The sequence below is a fragment of the Castor canadensis genome, chromosome 18 (assembly GCF_047511655.1).
Source record: "Castor canadensis chromosome 18, mCasCan1.hap1v2, whole genome shotgun sequence".
NCBI classification, from domain to species: Eukaryota; Metazoa; Chordata; class Mammalia; order Rodentia; family Castoridae; genus Castor; species Castor canadensis.
Genome location: NC_133403.1, coordinates 45,476,082 through 45,482,303, shown reverse-complemented (window position 1 = coordinate 45,482,303; position 6,222 = coordinate 45,476,082). Strand labels below are relative to the sequence as shown.

The window sequence follows — 6,222 nt, the reverse complement described above, 5'->3', positions numbered from 1 at the left end:
TGTGAGACATTTTAACAATATGTGAATTTGTTTCTGTGCAACCTTAAAATAGTCCCATAGTTCCCATAAAAAAAAGAACTTTCAGCTTCTCAAAAAATCCCCAGGTCTGGCCCCAGGTCTTGCTGTAGGCAAGGAGCCACTGTGCCCTATAGACAGGGCGTTCGTGGTCTAATTCTGCCTGGTGCTCGCTGTCCCCGAGCTTGTTCCTTGAGTAGACAGCAGGTGACATGGGATCCAAACCCCGGGCTGGCAGAACTTCCCAGGTGAGCTAAGGGTGACCCTGCCCTGGACCAGAGGATTGGGCAAGGTCACTGAGGTGATGGCTGAGTTAAATCACAAAGATCTTGAAGGCCTCTGCCTCCGGGTCCCTGCGTGTGGGAAGCGAGTATAATTATATGTACACTGTACGACTGGCAAGCCTAATTACCGTGTGGGGCCCAGGAGGCAGCTGGAGTGGGCCATGGAGGGCTTCTTGCCAGACAGGGGAGACACGGTCTGGCTTCTCCAACCAACTGAGCAAAGGCGGTCTTCACAGGGCTAGCCAGCGTGAGCATGGTCTCTTCTAGGAGAAGGGGTGGTGAGGGCTGGAGCCCCTGCAGCCTCCTCTCTGATGTAGACACTGTGGAGGTGGCACCCCCGGCCCCCAAATCTGTGATGAGCTAGTCCACATCTCCACCCTGGGGTGCTCACACTAGCTGGGCAGGTCTCCAGATGGGAACAACTGACACTCCCCATTTCAACGCCCTCTCCTTTGAGAACCCAATACTCTGCATTCTCCCAGCATTCAGGAGACCAGGCAGGGGCCTGTCACACCCAGCACGACCGTGTCACTTAGCTCTTTCTGGGGGGTGGAGGCTGAGATGGGACTCCATATGGAATGAAGAAGACCTGCCAGCTGAAGGCTGGTGTCCAGGGCTGCCACTGGCACTGCACCATTTGAAGGACGATGTGGAAAGGAACAGAGGGTCCCCCCCTTTAAAAGTTCTTGATGTGGGCAAGACGCCATCCCTCCTGTGGCACAGCTTGCTTTCTGTCCCCCAGAGGCCTGGATGGTGGTGGCTGAGGTGTGTACTTGTGGGGCCTTGATGTTCTAGGGCCAGATGTGTCCCTCTTATTGGAGACGGCAAGGGTGGGGCAGAACCATGCAGAGGAATGGGGTGAAGTCAACAGAGGACACAGGCGAGCCCTGGGGGTCTTTCAGCCTCGGTTCCCGTGGGACAATGCTGTGCTGGGCCCTAGGCCAAGATTAAAACCAAAACCAGGTGGGCTCAGCCAGGGCAGGTGGCCTAAGCGGTCACTGCCTGGGTCCTTGCTGAGCCACTCTGACCGACCAATACAGGGGTTTACAACTGGGGTTGGAGGGTCCCGGGAATAAACACCGCTGAACTTGGTTAAAAATCCATTCTGTAAAAAAGCTGGTGGAATGGTTGAAGTGTTAGTGTCTGACTAGCAAGTGTAAGGCTCTGAGTTCAAAATCCAGTGCTGCCAAAAACTAAAAAAAAGAAAAGAAAGAAGGAGAAGAAAAAGGAAAAAGAGAGGAGGAAAAAAGTCCTTCCTGGGCCTCAGGACTGGGGAGATATTCTACACCCAAGGGTAACTCACTGTTGAGTTTCCAGCCCTTCCTCCCTCAGGAGCCAGCCTTGGCTCCCTCTGCCACCCCCATCTTCTGCGTTCTCTGGTCTGACCATTGCGGTTGCAGTGGGGCCTGACTGCCGAGGCATTGCCTCTTTGAAGCACCCCCGCCTTAGATTTTTGTAGGGAGAGGGCATCTCTGTAGGACCCAGGGCTCTGAGTAGTTACAGAATCTGTGGGCAGACAGATGGAGAGACGTGGTGAACAGGACACCGGCTGTCTCTCTCTGTGCTTGGTCACACTGGTGAGGTTGGCTCTGTGATCACTGTGCAGAAGACTGGGGACAGGGCAGCCAGGCAGCCTGCTCAGGGCACAGGGGGTGGAGCAGGAGTGGCCTGTGCCCACGGTCTGCAGAGCCCCTTCTTTGTCACGTGGGGAAATCCTGGCAGAGGCAGGCACGGTGCGGCTCTGAGCACCGCATCGCAGAGAACTTTCAGGAGGACCTCAGTGACGATGCTGGAGCTGAACGGTCTGCCACCTGCTGGGACCATAAACCCTGGGCTCTCTGGATCCCTTTGGGTCCTCGATGCCTGAGAAACACACAGATAGGACCTTCCTCACCTTACCACCCAGGGCCCACCGTGTCCGTGTCCTCAGCCTCTTGCTTTTGGGTGTCACATCTCAGCAGGAGGCCTGGGGGTGCTGAGCTGCAGGTCCGGCTGGGGTTCTGATGATGCTGTGTGCAGGAGCCACACCAAGGATGGCAAGTGCCCGGCCTCTGGGAGGCAGCCACACATCACTACAGCTCTGTCACCCAACCAGCTCCAACCACTGTGTGAGATCCCGAGGCCCTGGCTGGAGTCAGCCCTTTCCAGGATTAACCCTGCCCGGGGTGTTCTGGCCACCCTGTCGTCTGACCACGAAACAGACAAACGGCACAACTTTCTTCTGGTCCAAGTTCCCAAACGGGCGTTATGTGGACCGTGAGGGAGACAGAGGTGAGACTCAGTGGAAGCCCACCTCCAGAGATCCCCAGAGACACCCTGCCACCTCCGTGTGTCTCCTGCCTGCCTTCCGGAGGGAAAGGATGAAAGCCACAGTGGCACGCAAGGGCAGTGGGACCTCGCTGTGCACGCCTCGCCAAAACCCAGCTTATTCTCCACGAGAATCTCTTTAAAAAGCCTCTCCCGGTGACGCCAGCCTCCACTGCACCGATCTTTTTAATGATCCCCAGTTATTGGGCATCTGGGTTATTTCCAGTTCTTTCCACTTTTTTCTTCTCACTGTCATTCTCTGCTTTCCACATAACAGTTTAGAAAAGCAGTCTAGCTTTGGTTTTGTTGTGCATAAGCACTGAGCCTCTGGGGTTCCTGGCAACAGCAGGAAGTCTACTTTGGCTCCTGGTTTGCCACCCACAGGCTCAGTTGTGGACGCAGAGTGCAAGCAGGCTGCTCGCCCAGTTTTTGGGGTTGGGCTCAGAAAGTGGGAGGGATGGGTGCCACGCCACCACAGTCCCCTATCTGGATGGACAGGTTTCTAGAGGGGGCGTGAGGTGGAACAGAGAGGTAGAGATGTTTACCCAAGGGCACACAGCAAAATGTGTCTAGAAAGGAACCAGGGGCTTCTGTCCTTCCTCCCGAAGCCTTGATGCACTATTTTGCATCCCTTGAAAGTCCCCAGCAGGGCCAGTGTCCTGTCCTTTGCCACCCAGGACCTGCAAGATGAGCTTTGTGAAGACAGCTCCTTCCTGTCCATCCTTCTGGTGTATTCTGGGACTTTCCAACATTCCATGGCCTCAGCTAGGCCATCTCTCCAGGGGCAGGGTGTCCTCAGTCAGCACGGCATCTTTTCCTTTCCACCTCCACCCAGGCTTTTCACTTTCCAGGCTTTTGCTGGGGGAGACGGTTCTGCATTCAGTCGCTTTGTGTTTTTCACTTATCATCTGGAAGCCACATCAGAGGACAGGGGACGAAAACCCATCTCCTGAGCCTCCCTCCATCTCTCGCAGACTGACACGCTTTGTAGCCCTGAGTTTGCCATAAACACAACTGGAAACAATATGATTGCCCATGGGGTGGGGACACAGCAGAAGGGCCTGGGAATTACGGGGACCCATGCATCCATTCTGAGAACACGGCGTTCGTGTAAGCTTGTGTTTCGAGGCCTTCTTGCAGGAATTGCAGACGGATTTTGCTGAAACTTCTCTTCTTGCAGGCGTCCAGCCTGGGCTGGGTTAAGCGTAGCTCTCTGGGCTCTGGAGAAGGACTGGAAGAACTTTCTGGGTGGTCCCAAACCAGGGTCCCTTTGGGAGGGAAGATGCAAGGCTGGACTGTGAAACCTGCCTGGTGACCATGACAGTAGGTACGGGCACTGCCTCCCTGTGCCCCACTCGTGGTCACCCCAGTGCCCACTCCCACACTTATTGCCCTGGTTTAGAAGCACAGGCCGTGAGACTCCGAGGCCTGGCTGCGCCATCTGCTCCACTGCTCCCCAGCTCTGTGACCCCGGAGCTGGGCCTCAGCTTCTCACCTGAGAAACCCAGGGTGACAGTTCAGCTTTCGTCAACTTGGCCAGACTAGAGATTAACTGCTGTCATCCAGGCTGCCGTGAAGGGGAAGGGGCTTTACAGATGTGTCTCATCTTTTCTACGGAGGAAAGGGGAGACAGAACGAGAGACAGAACGAGAGACCCTTGTAGGAAGGCAGCTTCCCGCCTGCAGCCTGCCTTGTGCAGCCAGAGTGAGGGTGAGTGACACTCACAAGTAAACCTCTGTCACCTGCATATCTGTCTACATACCTATCTATCATCTATGTATCTGTCTACATATCTGTCATTTATCTGTCCCTATATCATCTTTCTGCAGTTTTATTATCTTTCCATACACCTACCTGTGTGTCTATCATCTATCATCTATCTATGATTCTATCATCTACCTACCTATCTACATATCCATCAGTCTGTCTGTCTCTCTACCTACACGTCTGTCCACACCTGCACCCACAGCACTGTCGGTCCCCCTCTCCCGGTGGCGTTCCCTGCAGAGCCCTTGCTCACACAGCAGCTGGGATCATTGCATAACACAGGTGGAGCCCACAGCACGGTGTCCAGGCACGTGGTAGGCCTCTGCCGAGTGACCAGGTGAGGATGTCTGTGCTCAGGCCTCTGTCTTCACCATGTGCAGCTGACACAGCACACGGCTGGCTCCCACTGTCCCCTCTGCTGGAGGCCTCGCCGAGGCTCTGCCCTGTGTGGCTGGGAGCCCCAGGGGGGTCCCCCGCAGCTCAGGGAGCCTTCCAGGATCTCTGCAGTGAGGCAAATTCTACATTCCTGGCAATCCAAGACAGGGCAAGGAGGGGAGAATGAGAAAAACAGAGAGAGAAAGAGTCACAGAGAGGCAGAGACACACAGAAAAACAGCGAATTCTTGTCCCAATTGAGACAGGATCAATTTCCAGGAACAAGTGAACCTCAGAAAGCTTGGGGACCGGTGAGGAAGCCCGTCTAACTCCATCCTTGCCGGGCTGGGTGGAACGGCCCAGGTGAGCTGCTCTACCTGAAATAGAAAGCCTGTTTTTTTCTTTTTCTCCTTTAACAGCCATGCCGGGCTCTGAAGTTGAGCCCAGGGCAGGGTGACTTCACCCTTACCTGCGTGGCGGGCTGTGTGTCTCACTCAGGAACTGTCACCCCTGGAAAGACCCGTGTCTGAGCCTCTTTTTCTCTCTGGTTTCACATCCTGCTTCATTCCCAGCTGGGCACATTTCAAAGCCAAGTTGGCTCCCCAGGGCCACGGTTCCAGACAAGCCCTGCGACTTGTGCTCACCTTGTCCTCCAGGACCCAGAAGCCAGGTACATGCAACCCACCTCAGCCTCATCCCACTCCCCCCGACCCTACCCCACACCTCCTACCCAGGGCCCGCTGGCCCGGCCTCCCGCACCTGTGCCCACGCATCTTCCAGGGGCCCAGTCTGTGCAAAGGCTCCCTCATCTCCATTTCATGACTCATGGCCGTAGCCCGGGAGCGTGTGACTCACGCACGGAAACACCTTCCTGCCTGAGCCGTTCCAGTGCTCTGTGCTGGCGCCCGGCCCAGGCCGAGCTGTGTTTTGTGGCTGGCACACCAACGCTCTTAGCCACGGCGCTGTGTACCCACGGAAGGCCGGGCTAGGAGCACACACCCTATTTCTTTTAGGCTTAAATACACATGTTTAAACGTTAGGGCCTACTTCCTTCCACTGTCAATTTTTAGCCCCTCGACCTAGGGGGAGAGCAACACAGTTCTCACCACCCGGGAGGCCGTCTCCGTCTCGGGCACAGCTGTCCCCTGGCTGGTGAACTGTTTACCCGTGTGTGACATACAAGATCTGGGGTGTGGTCGGGAACTGCCCAGGGCCATTTCCTGCAGGTGAGCTGCTTGCAGCTGCTTGTGGTCTCTGCCAGAAAAAGATTTAATGCTTCCAACTTACAGAAGTGGCCCAAAGGCTTTACTGAACTGAAAGAGGGTGAGTCCAGAGTTTGGACACTATGCTTTTGCTGTCTGTGATGTCCCTTGCAGTACCAAGTGTTTTAGTAACTCAGGCTGCTGTAACAAAGCACCCCATGGAGGGGACATAAAACAACAGAGATGTGGAGGGTGGAGTCTGAAATCGAGGTG

At 55.3% G+C, this 6,222-nt stretch overlaps 1 long non-coding RNA gene across 2 annotated transcripts; it reads right to left on the bottom strand.

Annotated features, from left to right (window-relative positions):
* Positions 1 to 418: 418 nt before the first annotated feature.
* On the bottom strand, positions 419 to 5,452 carry LOC141418840 (uncharacterized). Of its 2 annotated transcripts, XR_012443491.1 has the most exons (4): positions 5,217 to 5,452; positions 4,627 to 5,124; positions 4,102 to 4,217; positions 419 to 3,874 (listed from the first exon to the last, which is right to left on the bottom strand). It is a non-coding gene; the product is annotated as an uncharacterized lncRNA (long non-coding RNA). The 2 variants fall into 2 exon arrangements; XR_012443490.1 differs by having other exon boundaries at positions 4,102 to 5,124.
* Positions 5,453 to 6,222: the final 770 nt, after the last annotated feature.